Source organism: Solanum stenotomum, chromosome 2, assembly GCF_019186545.1.
Source record: "Solanum stenotomum isolate F172 chromosome 2, ASM1918654v1, whole genome shotgun sequence".
Classification (NCBI taxonomy): Eukaryota; Viridiplantae; Streptophyta; class Magnoliopsida; order Solanales; family Solanaceae; genus Solanum; species Solanum stenotomum.
Genome location: NC_064283.1, coordinates 42,476,398 through 42,498,295, shown reverse-complemented (window position 1 = coordinate 42,498,295; position 21,898 = coordinate 42,476,398). Strand labels below are relative to the sequence as shown.

Genomic DNA, 21,898 nt, shown 5'->3' with positions numbered 1-21,898 from the left:
GTGGGTATTGGGTTGTCATGGGTTCAGCTCGAGAGAGTGAATCTTAAATTTGTTTCCACACATTCAGCTTGAGAGAGTGAATGGACTAAAGCGTAGGTTGTTCTTAATTACTTGCTTGTTGGTGTTCAAGAGAAACCAACTTGATTCGGGGTAAATTGTTCGAGAGAAAGTTTATCCCCACTAAAGTCTAGGTTATTCACTGATTTACAGCTATTTACTATCAGTTGCAATTACTAATTTGTCTATGTTATACTATAATCGAATCACATCCCAAGAACCCATTTCATTATTATTTATTTCTTCTTTTTTGTTGTTGTTGTAGCTGATAGTTACAACCAAAACCCCCTGTTATTTGACACTCGCGTCACCCCCTAATTTGAGTGCGGTTTTCCTTCGATAATGTGTATTCCTATGATTGACTTGAACATATTCGTACTTTCCTATTGAATCTTAAACACGTACCATTCCCTGTGGGATTCGACCCCAACTCATGTAGTTGGGTTATTCTACTGATTAACGATCGTTGATGCTTAGAATTGGATGAAGTGTCTTTGAAACATTATTAATCAAAATGGCGCCGCTGCCGGGGAGTGGTGTTGGTTAAGATTCTTTAGTTAAGTTAAATTTTGCTCTGTTTAGTTATAGTTGAATCTACTTATTTTCAGGTTTGGTTTTCGTGTTGCTTGTTTAGCACAAAATAAAGGAGCAGGTCTTGTACCAACGGTAAAACATTGGACCTCTCTCTTTTGAGGATGATGATTCTTAGGGATAACATCCTAAGTTTCAGACAATTGGAGGGTGAGTCAATTTATGAGTTGTGGCAAAGATTCAAGGCTCTATTGCAACAGTTCCCAACTCAAGGAATTCCAGATAACGTGGGAAAACTGACTGATAGTGAGAAGTCTAGAACTATTGAAAGATGATAGAGCTTTAGAGATTGATTTTCGGATGATAAATCTTTCTCAGAACATAGAGTGTGAATAGTGGCTGATCAAATTTCTCCAGGTGGTCTCATCCGACTACCTTATGCAATAGCAGCCCAACTCTTTGATCCCATGTCCAAGACCAACAAGGAGACATAAAAAGACCAAGAATTGGCCACATTATTGATAGCTGTATGTCTTGGCCAAGAAAGTCATGGAATTGGAGGTAGTGTCCAAAAAGAAGGACATGTACATCCTTCTCACGAGTGTCGAAGGACGAAGAAGCAAGCTGATGGGCAAATTGAAGAGGTCCTCTCACTCATTCTACACAAAGTCGAAGAGCACGACAGAGTGTTGAAGGATATAAGAGAGAATGGCTTAATGCTGAATCAGATGACAACCTCTTATTCCATGTTCATTTAGCTACTAGAGTCCCAAATGGACCAAGTGCTGTCTTGTCTCTACCCAGAGCCAGAAAAAGGGTTGCCTTATGAAAATGAGGCAAACCCCACAAATGGAATTTCAGTGGAGACTTGCGTCGTGCCACGATGTTAACTAAGGTGCCTCTTGGGAGGCAACCCAAGTGTTTATCGCTTTATTTTTGTTTTAGAAATAATCATGCGTTGATTTTGTATATTGAAGTGTATAGTGTGTTTGAAAAGTACATGTTGGTGAGCTAAAAGTCCAGTCGGCGACTCGCTGAAGAGGTCGGCGAGCCTGACTTGGACCGCCATTGGACTGAAGACATTTTTAAATTGGAGTTTGTAAAACTCAGTGAGCCCAGGAGCATATAAGCGAATCGCCGACCAGGTTGGCGATCACGACTTTGTCCGCCGTTTGGACCCCCACATTAACTGGAGGTCCTGTAAAACTCGGCGGGGTAAGTGCGCACTTGGCGTGTCGCCGAGTGGGTTGGCGAGCAAAACTTACGTCGCCGAACGGGCGAGAACTGGGCGATTTTTAAAGACCAAAGGTTTAAACTTTCAAACTCTTTCACTTTTCCTCACTTTTAAACTTCCCAAACTCACACCCGCACAATTGTTTCCAAATTTTTGCATTTTTTATCTCGTATTATTCGTCATCTGTGTGTTTGGAGTTAGATTCTTTGCCGCCTAGCTTTACAACTTCTCGTATTCGGCTTCTACGGTTAGTTTTTCGAATCCCAAATCTTCTTTTAGAATTTTTACTCTTATGCAATGATTTTTATCTTAGTGATGTGTGCTGGGCCTCTCTGATAGTGATTGTATGCATGTATGACTATTTTCATTCGAATATCTTACCCGTAATGTCTTTGTTGTATAACTCCCGAGTATTTTATGGCTTAAAAGTGATTAAAATTGTGGGATTGATCTTGCATGTTGTTGGGTCTAGTCGGGTCTAGTCTAACGAACCCGCATTTGTGCCAAATGACATATTTTTCCCAATGATGGATCAGTTGACGTCATTCTTAAAGGCAAAAGTCGTCAAATGGCTAAACTTGGCCAAACAGGGAGAAATCTGAGTATCCCGATGGCATGGGTGTAATGAGTCATAGTCTTATTGTAGGAGTGTATGTTTTGATTTTCTTTTAAGGGGCTGCGGGGTTGAAATTGGAAGTTGGGGTTGAAAGTAGGCACGTTGAGCCGTTTGGCGAGCTGGGTTGAGCTCACCGAACCACTCGATGGTTGGCCAAAGTTCCCCTTTTCGCCTTTAATTTCATGCTTCATCTTGAGTTAGGTTCTGTAACTTTTGGCGAGAAGCCTGAGTTCGCCGAGTGCGCTTGGCGAAAGTCCTTCCTGATCGCCCTAACCCCTAAAAATGCCCTGTAACTTTCAGCGGGCTAGTCCTTGCTCGCCGAATGTTGTCGGCGATTCGCCAAAAGGCCCATCCCATCGCCGACATGCCAAATTTTTTGGAAATTTTTGAGCCAATTCTTTCGGCGAGCCCGATTTGGCTCGCCAAAGTTATTCGGTAACTCGCTGAACTGATCGGCGAGTTTGTTTGCAACTATTTTTCTGCAATTTTACTTGAATTGTTTTTAACTTTCCATGATGTTTGCAAATATGGCTAGACCTAAAGTCGCAGGTAGGGACATTCTGCCCCGCAAGAGCGTCAAGGGAATAACAATCAACGAGGATGCAACTGCGTCCAAGGCTAAGGATAAGGCTACCAAACTTCCTGATATACAGTGAGTTTACGTCATTTTTAATACATTTCACTTAAGAGTTGTGTGTGTCTAGGGACATTTTGTATTAGAACTAATGTTTGTTGTGATAAATTTTTAGGAATAGGCTTGGACGAGGCAGAGAGAGATACAACTAAAATTCTGCAGAAGTGGCCACCAACGGATGTGACCTACGAACCGTAGGTCCAGTCACGGTCCATCAGTGGGAAGACGTGGATTGCTCATCTAGGAACTTTGACGAAGTGTGGAACTACAGAGGCGACCTACGGTCCGTCCAGCACGTCCATCAATGATCACTGAGAGTTGAAGTTCCAGTACCAGATGAAAAGTTCTAAGTGTGAAGCCACAGAAGAGGACCCAAGGACAGTGGATCGACCCACGGTCCATACTGCATGTCTTTCGATTGCAACTAGGAGTTGAAGGTTCCAAACTTCTGAGAAATTGTGTAAGTCTTGAGCCACGGAAGGGACCTACGGACCGTAGGTTAGTATCGTCGATTGAAGCTGCGTCTAGAAAAGTTTAGTTCCTTAGTTCATTTCCTTTTTTTAGGACATGTTTTTCTATAAATAGGGCATGTAAATCTCGTTTTTGGGGATTAGACACCATAGTATTATTTTAGTTCTTGGTATTTTCTTGGGAATTAACTTGCAAACTTTTGGCAATTTGATTTCCTAAATTCAGCTTATAAGAATTTTCTTTGAATTTCAATTGGAGATTATGGGTTTCTTCTACTCAATATGTAAGTTAATGAATTCTTCTTCTACAATTATGAATTGTGTTGTTACAAGCATAAGTAACTAAATCCACAACTAGGGTTGTGGGAACCATGAGCAATTAACAACATATGAATAATAACTAAGTAATTCTTGACTAGTGTTGATGCATGTATTGGTAATTCTTTCATTTAGAAGTCTTTTTAAAGAATGCACGCATTAGAACTCGCATTGTTGCTACTTGCCGGACCAATGTAGTTAATAAGAAAAGAATTATCAATAGAGATTTTGTGTGATACTATCTGATAGTCTAATATCAATTGGTGCGAGGGTGAAAAGTAAGCCAGACATTGACGTGATGTCTAATTTGATGTAAATGTTAGGGTTAGTAAATTATACACACATAGCCAGACCAAGGTGCGGGTTGAAACTTCCTATTTGGCGGACCAAGCACTTAGGAATACATAACTTACCACTTTGCATGTGATACACTAGAAAATGATTACTATTATTAGGATTACCGTATTAAGAGCATATGGAGAACGCATACACCCTAGTTTCTCTCTCTCTCATTGATAACAACAAAGTTTGAATCTTGCTCACTTGTTACTTGACAACAATCAGTTATTTGTTACACAACCCTCCCCCCTTACTTGTCTCGGAAATAAGTGTTGACTAAATGGATATAAGAGTGAGTTAAGTTTAAGTCTAAACCATATTCCTCATGGGATCGACCTCAACCTACAAGTTGGGTTATTTATTTGACAACGATCGCATATACTTCTTTTGGGAGGTGTAATTTGAGTGTATCAAATTTTGGCGCCGTTAGCGGGGAATAAGGCTTTTAGATTAAGTTTAACTACATTATTGAACTTTAGTCAATTATTTCCTAATTTTACTTTTATTTTTTGTTTATTTTCTACAGGTTTCTACTCTATTGTTTGCTTAGTACACGGAGTCGAGGCGAACCATTGACCCCATACGATCAAGAGTTAAGAAGAACTTTGAGAAGAATGAATAATCAAGGGGTCCAAGTCAACCCAATCAGTGGGAATCTAGGTGATGGAGTTAAGTTGCAGCCTCCTGGGGTTGTCAATGAGAATGCTCATGTTCAAGGTGATAATCTAGTTGGAGATGAATTGAGGGTGCAAATTCCGCCAGAACCAAGGTTGCAATGTAACTACAGGGTCAAGTTTAATACTGTTGAATCTGAAGGACCCATTGTTCTCCCTCCACTACCTCCGGGGCATACATTCTTGGTGACTAGAAATTTGATGCAGATGCTTACAACGAGGGGTTTGTTTTCTGGTATGGCTTCAGAAGATCTGCATGGGCACATGGCCAAGTTGAGGAGTGTTTGTAAGAGTTGTGTGGGGAGACCGGAGTTGGATATGAATGTCATTGGGTGGATAGTCTTCCTTCTATCATTGACCGGTGATGCTGCTGCATGGTTTTCTGAGCTCCCGTACAACTCCATCCTTACATGGTAACAATTCCACAAGGTGTTCATGGCCAAGTACTTTCCGTTTTCATAAATGCTGAACCACAAAGATAAACTCAATAACTTCTTGGCACTACCTGGAGAGTCTGTGAGTAGTTCATGGGACATGTTCACTGCATTCATTAGAAGTGTTCCAAACCACCGCATTGATGATGAGTCACTGAAAGAGTATTTCTATAGAGGTCAAGATGATAACGATAAGGATGTGCTTGATACTATCGCTGGAGGATCATATGGTGAGTGCAATTTTGAGGAGATCGCTGAGAAACTGGAAAAGATTTCCTGAAACAATATAGCATGGGGCACTCAAAAGTCTGACACTAGAAAAAGCACATTTGTAGTTCAAGCTGCACCTAGTCAATCTGCCAATGACATTCGTGAGGAGATGGCGCAGATAAGGACATAACTTGGGTTGGTATTGAAGCATGTAAGCGGAGGTACAGAAAAGGTAAATGCAGTGAATTACTTGACTAGGACTCCTCCACTACCGGAGGAGGAATGTTACTATGAGGAGGATGCCTACTTGGTAAAAGATCAGATGGGGGGTTTTCGAGCCAACGCCCAAGGTTCCAATTCGGATAATTGGCACCAAGGTCAAGGAAACCAAGGTCGGAACTGTGGTAACTACAATCAAGAGGGTCAGTATGTCCGAGATGTGAAATACAATCGCGACAACAACTACAACCGAAACAACTATGGCAATAGGGATGATAGAATTAGGCCTTATATCCCTCCACAAAATCAGGAGTCTGGTAATAGGGAAGCTGGGGGTAGTATGTCACATATTGAGGATATGATGCATAAGATGATAAAGAGGCTTGATTCGACTGATAAGAATGTGAAGGCGATGCGAACGACTTGTCTGGAATCGGTCAAAAAGTTGATACCCATGCAGTGTCGATCAAGCAACTTGAGCAGCAGATGAATCAGTTCTCCACTACAGTCAACCCACGTCAGCCTGGCACACTTCATAGCAACACCATCCAGAACCCGAAGAATGATGGGCATTGTATGGCAGTCACTACTCGAGGGGGTAAGAAGACCATTGATCCACCTATGCCGTCTGAGGTTGAAATTGTAGTGGAGAAAGATGATGATGCGATTGAGGTGACTGGAGAGTCAAAGAAGGCTATAGAGAAGGAAGAAGAGATAACCCAAAAAGTTGTCCCTGTGCCTAGACCTCCACCTCCATTCCCATAGAAGTTGGTAAAGAAGAATGAAGAAGGGAATACCGTAGGTTTATTACTATGTTGAAGTAACTTTCCATCATTGTTCCGTTGATAGAAGCTTTGGAGATTTGCCTAGGTATGAGAAGTTTATGAAAGATTTGGTGACTAAGAAGAGGGTTGTGATTTTGAATATGATGATAGGTTGCAACATTGTAGTGTTATTGCTACAAGATCCCTTGTCAGAAGAAGAAGGATCCTGGTGCCTTCACTATTCCATGTACCATCGGGTTGTTGCATTTTGCTAATGCGTTGGGTTATTTGGGTGCTAGGATTAATCTGATTCCATTCTGTATTTACAAAAAGTTGGGTTTAGGGGCTCCAAAACCAACTATGATGCGATTACTTATAAATGATAGAACTGTGAAGAGACCTATTGGTGTTCTCCAAGATATGCTTGTGAAAGTGGAGTCATTTTTTTTTGCGGGGGATTTTGTGATACTTGACTGTGAGGTTGATTTTGAGGTCCCCATCATCCTAGGGAGACCATTCCTTGCTACTGGGTGCGCCTTGGTCGATATGGAGAAAGGGTAGATGAAATTTTGATTGAATAGTGAAGAGGGAAATTTTAATATGTGTAGGTCCGTGAAGCTGGAAAGTGATCTCAAGTTAGTGTCCGTGGTGAATCATATTGTGGGTCAAGGGTCTGATTTGTCTATTGAAGAGTGGTTAGGTGTTGATGCACTTGCATCGGTAATGATGAATTTTGAGGGTGATGGTATTGTGGACTATGATGAGTTAGTTGCCACACTTGATAGGTTCAAATTTCGTTCTAAATCAAAGAAATTTGAGTTAGATATGAAGAATCAGGACTCACCAACCGCAAAACTGTCTATTGAAGAGGCTCCAAAATTGGAGCTTAAGGTTTTACCATCACATTTGAGGTATGTATTCTTGTGGAGAGATGGTACTTTACCGGTCATCATTGCGGCCACTTTGAATGCGGAACAAGTTGAGGCTTTGGTTTCTATGTTAAAGAGGTTCAAGAGGGCTATTAGATGGACTATTGCGGATATTATTGGGATTCCTCCTGGCATTTGTTCTCATAAAATCCAAATCATGCTGGATCATAAGCCTAGTATTGAGCACCAAAGGAGACTAAATCTGCCTATGCAAGAGGTAGTGAAAAAGGAAATCATCAATTGGTTGGATGCTGGAGTCATTTATCCCATTGCAAATAGTAGTTGAGTTTGTCATGTTCAGTTTATGCTCAAGAAAGGTGGGATGACTGTGGTACCTAATGCGAGAAATGAGGTTGTTCCGATGCGGCCCGTGACTGGATGAAGAGTATTCATGGACTACCGAAAATTGAATGCTTGGACAGAAAATGACCACTTCCCTATGTCGTTCATGGATCAGATGTTGGACCGCCTTGCTGGTAAGGGTTGGTATTGCTTTCTTGATGGTTATTCGGGCTACAATCAAATATCCCTAGCTCCGGAAGACAAAGAGAAAACCACATTCAGTTGCTCTTATGGGACTTTCGCCTTAAAACATATGCGATTTGGGTTGTGCAGTGCCTCAACGACCTTCCAGCGTTGAATGATGTCGATATTCTCTGATATGGTGGAGGACACTATTGAGGTATTTATGGATGATTTCTTTGTGGTAGGTGACTCATTTGATGGTTGTTTGGATCATTTGGCTGAGGTACTGAAATGGTGTGAAGAGTGCAATCTTGCGCTCAATTGGGAAAAGTGCCACTTCATGGTGAAAGAGGGGATCGGTCTGGGTCATCAGATTTCTGAGAAGGTTATTGAGGTTGATAGAGTGAAAGTTGAGGTAAAAGAAAAGCTTCCACAACCTATCTCTGTTAAAGGTGTTAGAAGTTTTCTTGGGCATGCATTCATTTTTAAGAGGTTTATTAAGGATTTCTCCAAGATTGCACACCCATTGTGCAAATTGCTCGAAAAGGAGTGTAAGTTTGATTTTGATGATGCTTCTCTGAGAGCATTTGAAGAGTTGAAGGAAAAGCTAGTTTTCACACCTATCATTATTTCACCGGATTGGGGGCAACCGTTTGAGGTAATGTGTGATGCGAGTGGAGTGGCGCTTGGTGTTGTTTTGGGACAGAGGCGAGAGAAAATTATTCATCCTATTTACTATGCCAATAAAGCTCTAAATATGGCTCAAAAGAACTATACAGTGGTTGAACAGGGACTCCTTGCTACGGTTTTCATATTCGAGAAATTTTGATCCTACTTGCTTGGTACTAAGGTCATAGTGCATACTGACCACTCTGCATTGAGGTGTTTGATGGCTAAGAAGGATGCAAAATCGAGGTTAGTTTGATGGATGTTGTTGCTACAAGAGTTCGATTTTGAGGTGAAAGATAGAAAGGGGACAGAAAATCAAGTTGTCAATCAGTTGTCCAGATTAGAGGAAGAAACTATGCTCAAGCTAGGAGATGGGGCTGAAATTAATGATGTTTTTCCAGATGAACATGTATTGGCGGCTTCTCATGATCTGATTCCTTGGTTCAGAGACTTTGCTAACTACTTAGCAAGTGATCTGGTCCTATCAGATTTGTCTTTTCACCAGAGAAAAAAGTTTATGCATGATGTGAAGAAGTTCTTTTGGGATGAGCCTTATTTGTTCCATATTTGTGCTGCTAGGATTATTCGTCGTTGTGTGCCCGAGAGTGAGATGATGAGTATACTATAGGTGTGTCACTCTTTGCCTATTGGTAGGCATCATAGTGGAATTCGGACTGCGCATAAAATTTTGTAGTCTGGGTATTATTGGCCTACCATCCACCAAGATGCTCATGATTTCGCCAAGTCTTGTGATCGTTGCCAAAGAGAAGGAGGAATTTCAAAGAGGCAAGAGCTTCCTATGAATCCGATATTGGTGATTGAGTTGTTTGATGTATGGGGTATTGATTTTATGGGTCCATTTGTGAGTTCACATGGAATGAAGTATATTCTTGTTGCGGTTGACTGTGTATCGAAATGGGTGGAAGCAATTGCGCTTTTAAAACAATGAAGGTAAAAGTGTCACCACATTCATGAAAAAGAATATCTTCTCCAGATTTGGTTCACCTAGGGCGATTATCAGTGACGGAGGTTCTCACTTCTATAATAAGTTGATCAAGGCACTACTTGAGAAATATGGTGTCCGCCACAATGTAGTCACTCTTTACTATCCACAGTCTAGTGGGCAAGTTGAAGTGTCCAACAAAGAGTTCAAGTAGATTCTTGCTAAAAATGTGAATGCTAATAGAACTTATTGGTTAAGGAGGCTTGATGATGCTCTATGGGCCTATCACACCGCATTCAAGACTCCCATAGGTATGTCCCCCTACCAACTTGTATATGGGAAGTCTTGCCATTTGCCGGTAGAGCTTGAGCATAAGGCTATGTTGGCACTGAAGAAGTTGAATATGGATTGGGGCACAACATCGAATCATAGAGTGAATGACATGAATGAGCTTCATGAGTTTTGCCTAAGAGCATATGAAAGTTCTGCCTTGTACAAAAAGAAGATGAAGAAGTATCAAGATCAAAAGATTGAAAAGCGTGAATTTGATGTGGGTGATCTGGTGCTTCTATTAAATTCTTGGTTGCACTTGTTTCCTGGCAAGCTCAAGTCCAAGTGGACCGGGCCATTCATAGTCACGCAAGTGTTCCCACATGGAGCGGTCGAGCTCGAGAACAAGGAGGGAACAAGGTTCAAGGTAAACGAGCAAAGGATCAAGGTCTACATGGGCAAAGAAGAGAGTGTGCAAGAAGTGGTTGAGGCCTACTACTTTGATGAAGTCTGAGTAATCAAGGGGCCTGCGTCGTGCCGCGACGTTAAATCAAGCGCTGCTTCGGAAGCAACCCAAGATGTACAATCCAACCAACTATATGTTTTTCTTTTCAATTTAGGAGTTTTCTTTGTTTAGTTGTTTTTCCGTAATTCTTTAGATTGCCATTTTATTTTTGTATTAGTGTTGGCTAGATATAGCATATAGTCCGTGTCTAAAAAGTGTCCAGAAAATGTAAAAAGAAAGTCCTAACGGTTGCTACATGTGCAGGGATGAAAAACCCAAATCTGTAGAAAATGTCTATTGAAGAGGTCTACGGACCACATCGATGGTCTGTGGTTCAATCCACGGACCATCAATAGCGGCCGTAGATCCCCAGGTAAGTCCTCAAAATTTTCTAAGTGTTGAGTGACCTATGGACCGTAGTGACCTACGGACCCTACCCACAGTCCGTAGGTCGACACGACCCGTAAACGAGGTCTCGTGGGTTCGAACCTAGAGTTTAACCGACCCGAACAACTTTTAAAATAAAAATCCTTTATTTTATATCCATCCCCCACATTTAAAACTCCCTCCCAGCCATTTCTAACCCTTTCCTCTCCCAAAAATCACTCCATTAAACTCCCTAATCCCACATACCACTCCTCAATCACTTCCCCAAATACCTTTATCTCTCTTCCCTCTTCCCAAATCCTCATCTCTATTTTCCCAGTGATTCCATTGTCTGGGTTCGGTGACGAAAGGCTAGCAAAAGGTCTACGGAGTTTATTGTCATCACATAATCACCAACTTCCAATACTTGTAAGGTAAATTACTTCACTTTAGCTCTGAATTTCAGTATTCATTGTTCAATACATGAAGTCACAAAGTGGGTCTTGACCTTGGGACGATAGAATGTGATTGTGCTATCTTTGTAATCAAATAGCTCAGGGTAAATAATCTAACTGGAAGTTTCGACTTAGGGTTCCTAGTTTTGTATGCTACAAAAGTTAAATAACGAGTATTCAGAACCCTAGGGATGACAAACTATCATAAATTGTTTTGAAATGCATGATTAGACTTAGATTGATTGTTTGAAGTTTTAAATGTTGAAAAAATGGTCTAAAAATGAGGCATGTCTGATACCTGGCACAGATCTGCCCACGAGACTCCATCCACGGACCGTAGTCGGGTACGTGGATCTGTTGCACATGGAGAATCCACTAAGTGTGGAACCACGGAGGTGGACTACGGTCCGTAGGTCAACCTACAGACTGTTCTACACATCTGTGGTTCCCATCAGAGACCCAACATTTTAGGAACTTTCACCTACGGAGGGGACCCATGGACTGTAAGTGCCCACCGTAGGTGGCCACTGATGCTACTGTACATGAATTTTTTTTAGTTTTTGTTTTGGTTCGTTCTTTAGTATAAATTTTTTTCGAGTGTGTTATTGGTTTATTTTGGTACTAATTCCTCCTCCACAAGTACCATGACTCCCAAGAAAGCTCCGACCTTAGCTGCAAAGGGCAAGTTGAAATCAGTGGCACCGTCCTTCCGACTGAGGGATGAAGATACTGATGCAGAGGATGACCTTGCATATATCCCACCCACTACTAGGACATCCACTACGGCACCATGTACTACACGGAATAAATCCTGGCAAGTGATTCCCAATATGGTCACTGCCTCCTAGGCTGATGAGGAGGATATACCGATTGGTTCACCGGATGGCTTTGAGTCTGCATCTACTTCCGGCTCTAGCTCAGGCTCCGCATCCGGCTCCAATTCACATGGTAGAACTGCCTCGTCTGATGAGGCTTCTAGTGCTGGGGACATTCCAGTGCCACCAAACACCGAGCCTTTTCTAGTTGCTGAGAAGGCAAACCGGTGGTCTGTAAGTGGTTAGTGGCAAATATACAGGGATGCCAGGATGATAATTGAGAAGGAAAGGATGTCTCATTTAGTCTCTGATAAGCGTCGGGTTCTCATAGGCAGCTTGCACACCGCACCTGCCATTCATGAGCTCTTAAAGAGACACAGGAGCGAGTGGATGGCCCGTAGCTCAGGGTCCTATGGCGAGGAGATCATGAGGGAGTTTTATATTTCCTATGTAGCCACCCTCCGAGGATCCATTGATAGAAGGGCCAAGCCCGCTGCGCAGGCTCCACTCACACCTACTTTAGTTCATGGGTTCTTAGTTGATATATCGGAGGCTACTATCCACAAATTCCTCTACGGCCCAGGCCACACTCTAGCAATCAACACGATCGAGTTTGATTATTGATGGGACATCGTAAGGAGCGGGGCATTCTAAAGGAATGCAGAGTAGAGGGAAACTTTATTGCGCTGGTTGGCCCATCACATTGCTACAGACGAAGAGCGCATCGAGTGGATTAGCACCCCGAGTGTAGGAATTAGGAAGGCCACATAGAATTTTGTGGCCAAATTCTTCTGGCTATTCATGCGAAACCCAGTGTCTCCTACTAAGGCAGACAATGTTCTTAGTTGGGACTGCGCAGTCATAGTTGCAGCCTTCGTTGTAGGGTTTGAGATGGATTTTGCATGCATGCTTATTGCGGAGATACATGTCACGACCCGGGAGCACCCCCAAGTCGTAACAAGGTGTACTCGACCCCGAAGGGGTCTTATACAAGTCACATAGTCATTCATTGCATTCAATAATGATAATAGTGCGGAATTAAAAACTTATTTACATCCACACATTCAAACTTCATTAAAACAACTTTAAAAACACACAGCGGAAGTCTAAGTCTCACATGGCCATCTTAGACACATCACAAAACATAAGTAGGGACACGGCCCTTTACAATCAAAAGAAGTCTATTAAGTCTATTACAAGAACCTTATCATAAAATTATAATAGAAAAGTCATGTGCTCGACATATGAGGACATACCACAAGATCTTGGAAGAACTTCAAGTTCCAAGCTTACTATAGAACCCGCTCACTTTCCGGAACCTACACTAGTAGAAAATAGAGAAATATGGAATTAGCACAATTAAGTACTAAGTATGATGACCATGCAAAACATGCTTTAAAAAGGGACATTTTGGCTAGAAACCATGCATTATGCCACTTTTTGAAGTATCATGAACAGTTGCATAAAAGACATACAAGACAAGCATAAACATCAAGTAAGTCATAATATCACCTTTAAACAATATCAACATGAAAACCTTTACCTTGGACCTTCACCTCAAGAAACCCTTATGCTATACCTCGTGCAATGTATGGATGGCGTCCCATACCACCATCCATACTAAGGCACCACATTTAGGTCACTTAAAGTAACTTATCATTCCTTTCTTTCACCTTTGCACAATATTCATACATAAGAGGTATATCATTAATTAAGACATGACAAGGGAAAATAACTCATAATATAACCCAAGTATAGCATGCATCTCATATTAAGCATTTGAGAGCCAACATTCTTTAATAACCTTATTTAGGCCACAATTGTGTCACATACATTAGGATTTAGAGAAACTCACTATGACCCTCTCCAAGCCTACTCGTGCAATGTATAGGTAGCATCCCATACTACTACCTACACTTTGTAGAGCCTATCAAGAAACCATAATGAAATCTCACATGATGGGAAGTAAGCATTTAACCGACATAGACCATGAGAGCTTGTCATGGAATCCGGTGTCATAAGTCCCCACACCGTAAAGAGGTGGTCTACTTGCCTAAGGAAGACCGGTATATATAGCTTAATGGATCCACTAGCTACCTATGCGGGCACATAGTTTATGGGATAAGGTAGACGATCATTGAAACTCATGCCTAACCATTGGGGGAGTTTCCATCTAACCAAATCCACTCGGTGCTTAGCCTACATTCCCATAGAATAGTTCGTTACCTTGACATTATCACATATGAGAGGTGCCATTGGCCTACCAACTCCAAATTACATTCATTAACACGTGAAAGGGTGCTTTAAGCCTACCGTTTCAAGGTTCATTTAGGAAAGCTCATTAACTCCTCTTGAAAGGGTGCCATGGGCCTACCGGTTCAAGTCTCATCATTAACCTTCATGGAAAGGTGCCATAGGCCTACCGACTCCAAGGTTCATTACTATCATTAATGGAAGGGTGCGATAAGCCTACCGATTCCAAGGTTCATTATTATCATGAGTGGAAGGGTGCTACTAGCCTACCGATCCGAGGATTCAACAACCAATAATATAATCATTTAAACAAGAAAATGATGCACAAGCTCTACCAATTCGAGATATGCAATAAATTGGAGAATCCTTCATATTCTATCATCAACATTCATGAGTGTCAAATTGAGAAAAATCCTTTCAATAATAACACATTTACGTTCATAACATGATCACATTAGCTCCATTAAATGTCCATTCATAAAAATGTCATGTAACACTTATATTTCTCATACTATGCCTTCAAGGCCATGGTCACAATACATTCCATAATTAAACACCTCCACCATAAGTGGATCAAACCAAGCAAGAACAATTTTTTTATCCATAATATGAGATTAAGCCAACTTACCATCCTCCAAAGCCATAATCAACAACACTCAAGTCCCAACCATTTTTCTTACCACAAGAGAATTCTTCCATAACTTGCCCATAAGGCCACAATCCTCAATTATCCATATACCAACAATTCATCATAAATAGGTATAGAAAACCATATAAATCAACAATACAATCGGATTTAAACACAATTTCATCAAACATTAAATCATAGGCATTAAACCCACTTCATAAGCAAATTATAGGCTTTTAATGAAAACATGGGTTCTTGAAGAAGTTTCATATAAAATCATCTTAAAATCATAAATAGAACTTCAATTCACCAATATAATGACTTTGAAAACATTTTACCCATGAACCCATACCAGGAATAGAAAATAGAAGTTTTGTTCTTTGAAGGCTTTTGAAACCCGTTTTTTTTTTGGACTCCTTGAAGGAAAGATAATCAAGGATCAAGGGTCACCATACCTTTATTAAGATTCCCCAAGAAAATTGATGAAGAAACCACCTTCAATCCAAGCCCTAGCTCCAAGTTCTTGACCTTCTTAAAATGGAGGATTGTAGAGAGAAAAGTATTTGAGAGGAGGTGAGTTCTTTTTAATTCTAATTGGAGTGACTTAAAATGGAAGAATTTTGGTCTAAAACGGTTTTATAATTGCTAGTAAAGGAATATAATAAAAAGGGCTCAACTTAGGAAAAGAAATAAGGACCCACTTAAAAGTTTCCACAAAACCCGTCTAAGCTCGTCCTTTTTGACAGTGCTTCCGTATTTTGGGCATAACTTTTTACTCCGAGATCGGAAAAGGGCAAACTCGGTGGCGTTGGAAAGAGGAATCAGATATCTTTAATTGGATAGGTAATGATCCACCTAATTCATTTTGAGCTAAAAGATATCATCATTTGAAGTTGACCCTAAAAGTCGTAACTTTAAAAATCTGCCCCTTGCTTGTCTGTTGCAGTGGGATTACTCAAAGGCTGGTCAACTGGGCAGTCCACTAGACTAACTTGCTAGCCTAGTCCCTTGCTTGCACCCTAGGATGCTACCTAGCTCCATTTAAGTTCTAAAACAGCATAAACATCAACCTAAGCTCCCACTAACCCAAACGTCAAGGCTCAAGTTCATTCTATCATTTTCCGGGTCGTTACAATACACAAGAGGGCCTTCAAGGCCACCACCACCTACCCTTTCCCATGCCTCATTTTTCAGCTGTGTAGGGATGTTGGAGTGCCGGTTTGGCAATGTCACAAGTTGATCCAGGCGACCAAGACCCTAGATATAGGCCTAATTTGAGATGAGGCCAATGTGGCGGCACCATGCAGAGAGCCACAAGTTGAGGTTCCTCCATTGGGAGCATACTTGGTAATAGATGTGGAGCAGATACAGGGTGAGGAGCCTGCCCCTTCAACCCCTACTAAGGATGCCCTGACTTCCCATTCTCCGGTAACCAGTCAGGCCCCTAGTGCCTCCATAGCCACTCACTCTTCAGGGTCTGTGACAGTACTTCTAGCCCGTATTCAGAAGCTAGAGGCTCATGTGGCCACACTACTTCAACATGTGAGGATGTGGATGCAGTGAGCGATTGAGAAGTCCGTGACTAGGGTTGAGCAGCGGATGGAGCAGATGATGGACCGTAAGGTTCATGTCGTTCACCAGTGCCTTGATGAATTTGAGCTGCGCGTCTTAGAGTGTCCAGCCCCCACCACATATTTCTCTTCTTTTCGATCGGAGTTGGCTAGTCTTTGGGCTGATCTTGACACTCTTCTAGCTCCACCTGAGACTGAAACTGAGTTGGCACCCACAACACCGGTTAATGAAACGGTGTTAGATGCACTTTTCCAAGATGAGATTCCACCACCTTCTTGTTCCACTCATGCTAGGAAGCAACCTCGCTCTGATAAGCCTTCTGATGACACTGAGGCTGGGAGAGCTCGCACGTGAGAACGCCAGAAGATTGTGGTAGCACGGAGGGCCTGTATAGTTGATGAGGAGATGCACCAGTAATGGGCTAGGGAGGTAGGGTTGGTGCCTCTAGCAGTGTGAGCACCACTGATGGTGCGGTGAGAGTTGAGGTTAGCACTACTAAGGGTGTTGAGATTGTTGATGCGGGCACTACTGAGGGTGATCCGATTATTGTTCCAGCTGGCTTCGGGAAACCAGACCCACCCGCTTATTGATAGGTCTTTGGTGCTATGCGCCACAAGTTTTCTTTACCTGATCCTTTATTTGTTACTTTTTGTGCATTGGGGACAATTGCAATGTATTTTGTTGGGGGTGGGGTAAATGGATTGTGAGTGATGAGGTGAAGTCTGAGTAACCCAACTCATAATCCACTCTTGGGGTTTTCTTACCTGTGTTGGTTTCCCCCAAGATACTGTTTTAATTTCTGTCGAACCTGCATGTGTTAGGGTTGTATGTGGAGAAGCATGAGAAAGAATGAAACATGATGGCATAATTAAGAAACAAAAATGGTACCTGTCCAAAAGTTGTGATATGTGCTAAAATCTGTAGGCTAGAATGAGTTGAATGTGTTGTCTCTGAGTATGATATGATAAAGAACCAATTTGATCTCATGACTTAAGCTAAAACTTGAACTAGGTAATCTGATAATCTGATAATGAAACAATGTGCCAAGAGTGTGTGAGGAAAGTTGATTGTTCAGATAGTTTGTGCCAATCAAGAACTTGCCCCGTTGGTCCTACGAAGATGATCTAGGCTAGAAGTTGGGAAGTGATCATAGACCATTGTTGAAATTAGTCCACATAAGCCTAAAAGAATTCAACCAAGTGAAATCAATGTTCCCTTTGATCCAAACAATTGAGCATAAAATTGGCCATTTCTTTTGATTCACCTAACTCACCTTCCTTAAAAAAAGTGTTTTGGCCTTGGTCCCTCCTTGGACATGAGCACCTTGCTTAGGCCAAAAGTCTAAGTTGAGGGTGGCTAATGCTAAAACTAACCTAAATCTTGGCCTTAGTCTGACATCAAATATTGTGCACCTCAACTAATGGAAAATCCATAAGTTGAGGGTGGGTATGAAAGAGGAAACTGAAAGGAAAATGGGTATGAGAAGAGTTGTGTGTTGAAAAGAGAAAAAGAGAAGATAGAAGAGGATGCGACTTGGTGCCAAAGAAGCAAAAAGATGATAAATAAAAGTTCTGAAAAATAAAGAAAAATAAAGTGAAAGAAAAAGGAGAAAGTGAAAAATAAGAACTACAAAGTCAAAAGTCACATCTATGGTGAAAAGAGTCAAGGAAAAGAAGATAAAAAGAAAGGATGTCAAAAATAGGTCAAAAAGAGGAAAAAAGCCAATGTAATGTCAAGGAGGGCAGAAAGTCACTAAAAAGTACCCAAATGTACTACACCTGACCCTGAGCCTACGTTACAAGGTAAGAAAAGTCCTATAATGATCCTAGAAACTAGTTTGGAGAGTCTAAGTAGTGAAAATAAGGGCATGCCTATGGAATTGAGCACTAACTGTACTTGAAGTTACTTTTGAGCATGAGTGTTGAATGAATCCTTGTACTCAAAATCATATTCATTGTGTGAAAAAGGGATTTCGTTTGAAGTAAGGGCACTAGTTAAATTGTCGTAGAGTTTGTACCTTGGTGATAGTGAAAAAGTGTATGTTGTGTGTCTATTGGTCGATCTTTGTCATATCTTGAGCCGCATGAGTTAGCTTGTTGAGTCTAAGAGAAAATATTTGCACTCGAAAAGGGAGTCGGGATAGAAAGCCATGTGATTGCTTGTGTTTGAATGTCTGCTTCTATACAAGTGTCGTTTAGAGTCTTAGTGCGTCGCTTGAGGACAAACAACGAATTTAAGTTGAGGGTGTTGATATATCGTGAGTTTACAGTATTTTTAATACATTTCGCTTAAGAGTTGTGTTTGTTTACGGCTATTTTGTATTAGAACTATTGTTTAATGTACTAAATTTGTAGGAAATAGGCTTGGACGATGTCGAGAGAGATACAACTGAAATTCTGTTGAAGTGGCCACCCACGGAAGTGACCTACGGATAGTAGGTCCAGTCATGGTTTGTCAGCGGGTAGGCGTGGATTGTTCGTCTGGGAAGTCTAAATAAGTGTGGAACTACTGAGGCGAGTGACGGACCGTAGGTAGACCTATGGGCGTCCTGCACGTCCGTCAATGATCACTGAGAGTTGAAATTCCAGTACCAGATGAAAAGTTCTAAGTGTGGAGCCACGAAAGAGGACCCACGGTCCGTACAACACGTCCGTCGATTGCAACTGGGAGTTGAAGGTTCCAAACTTCTGAGAAATTGTCTAAGTCTTGAGCCATAGAAGGGACCTACGAACCGTAGGTCAGTTTACGGTCCGTAGGTTAGTATAGTCGATTGAAGTCTCGTCCAAAAAAGTTTATTTCCTTATTTCATTTCCTTTTTGTTTATGAAATGTTTTTCTATAAATAGGGCATGTAAACCTCGTTTTTGGGGGTTAGACACCATATTATTATTTTAGTTCTTAGTATTTTCTTGGGAATTAACTTGCAAGCTTTTGGCTATTTGATTTCCTAAATTCAGTTTATAAGATTTTTGCTTTGAATTTCAATTGGAGATTATGGGTTTCTTCTACTCAATACGCAAGTTCATGAATTCTTCTTCTACAATTATGAATTGTGTTCTTACAAGAATGAGTAACTAAATCCACAACTAGGGTTGTAGGAACCATGAACAATTAACAACGTATGAATAATAAGTAAGTAATTCTTGACTAGTGTTGATGCATGTATTGGTATTTGTTCTGTTTAAAAGTCTTTTTAACGAGTGCATGCGTTAGAACTCGCCTTGTTGCTACTTTGCCAGACCAAAGAGGTAGTTAATAAGAAAAGAATTATCAATAGAGATTTAGTGTGATACTATCTAATAGTCTAATATCAATGGGTGCGAGGGTGAAAACTAAGTTATACGTTGATGTGATGTCTAATCTAAGGTAAAGGTAAGGGTTAGTAAATTAGACACACGTAACCGGACCAAGGTGCAGGGTGAAATTTTCTATTTGGTAGACCAAGCACTTAGGGATACATAACATACCACTTTGCATGTGATACACTCGAAAAGGATTACTATTGTTAGAATTACTGCGTTTAGAGCTTATGGAGAACACATACACCCTAGTTTCTTTATCTTTTATTGATATCAACAAAGTTCGAATCTTGCTCACTTGTTACTTGAATACAATATTCCTCGTGAGATCGACCACAAATTACAAGTTGTGTTCTTTATTTGACAACCATTGCTTATACTTCTTTAGGGAGGTGTAATTTGAGCGTATCACTTCCCACAACAGGTGGGAAAGGAAAAGGAAAAGGAAAAGGAAAGGCTTCTGCGTCATCAAAGGCCAACTCCAACAGTGACGGTATCTACGTCACTCACCTTACCACTTCTGAGAATGATCACTAGGAGCATCAGGTTGCAACTTTTGAGCTTGATGATGATAAGCTAGTGGCAGTACAGAGGGCAGAGCTGCTATCCAAGATGATGAATGATCAGTCTAGGATCAGGACTCCCCAGGCCACCACTACTACTCCTCCCGCTCCAGCACAGGTCGTGGTCCAAGCACCGCCAGTACAGGGTTCTCCCTTATGGTCTATGAACAAACTAAAGACTGAGGGGCTGAGGACTATCATAAAAGAGAAGCGATTGTCGACTAATGGTGTCATTGACATGTACCCAGAGATCACGAGCTGTCTGTAGTCCCATAAATTCCAGCTCTTCACCAAGCCCCATGACCTTTACATTTCGAGTTGGGTCCGTGAATTCTACAGTGCTTACAGTGCCTTAATACCACAAGGGAAGAAGCTGGCAACTAATTTCAAGCCGGTTGACTACTTAGTTGTCAGCGGTAAGAGGGTGCAGTGTGATTATGATACCATCAATGCAGTCTTAGAATGCACTACGAGACTTGAGGATGACTATCAATACAAGATCAGGACAAAGACGCTGGAAAACATGAAGAAGTGGTTGGCTCTCCTGATATCAGACGGTATTCTTAGGTGGCTTGAGGTTGGGGCAGCCATTGAAAAGAAGGACCTCAATGTAGCTGCAAGGTATTGGTTTGGCTTCATCAGTAGTACCATCATGCCATCTATGAACGAGTCAATTCTCCACCATGCAAATGCAGACTATCTTGGGGGAATCACTAATGGGACACGACCGAACCAGAGGATGATTATTGCACAAGAGATGTGATGAGGGCCAATCAGCACTCGAATTCCCTCCCCTTTTCGGCATTGATCACCGAGCTGTGCTGATGGGCTTGAATTCCTAGAGATGATAAGAAGGATGTGGATGTGATTTCCACATCTTCTACTGATATCCAGAGGACTGAGGTGGTGTATTTGAAGGATGAAGCAGAGAAGAAGAAGGCAGCCCTGGTGGACTCTTCCCTAGTTGTGGATATTCAGACACTACCTGCAGAGGAAGTATTGCCTACTCCGGCCCCTAGGCCTTAAGGTACCTCTAGTGTTGTCCTTTTGATACCACTAGTCCCTCTGCTGCTCCATTGCCTCCCAGATCTGGTACTGCTGCTATCGCCTCCCCGCCCATGCTTACTAGGGCTGCATTTCTATGGATGGGGCAGCTAGCTCATTCTGCTGATTGTCGTGCCGCCATACTAGAGGCCTCCATTCCGGGCATGATCCAGACAACCTTTGCTGATGTTGTGACACCCTTGAGTGCTACCATTTATGCCCTTGCGGCTAGGATAACAGTGTGGGAGCGTGGCCAAGGGGCCACCGAGGAGGTGACCGCTCTAAAAGCCACTATTGCTACGCTGAGGAGAGATGTGGACCAGCTAAAGACCACCGACATGTCTATGATTTTTGGGACGGTGGAGATCTCAAATATGCCAGTAGATCCAGTTATGCCTCCGACTACCACCATAGATGATGTTCAAGCCAAAGAGGTAGCGGATCCTGAGTTTGAGGTTGATACAGATGAGGAGATACTTGAGGCGGCTGAGGAAGCTTCTTATGAGGGTCTTATATAGACTGATGAGGCCATGGTAGATGCAACTGTGCATATATCCTTGACAGACACACTTTTGGCAGCCCCTAGTGGATCTACCACTGTTGATATGACTCCAGGCACTAAT

General features: G+C 41.7%; 1 pseudogene; it reads left to right on the top strand.

Moving 5' to 3' along the window:
• Positions 1–5,308: 5,308 nt before the first annotated feature.
• Positions 5,309–21,257, top strand: LOC125855995 (uncharacterized; annotated as a pseudogene).
• The last annotated feature ends 641 nt before the right edge of the window (positions 21,258–21,898 follow it).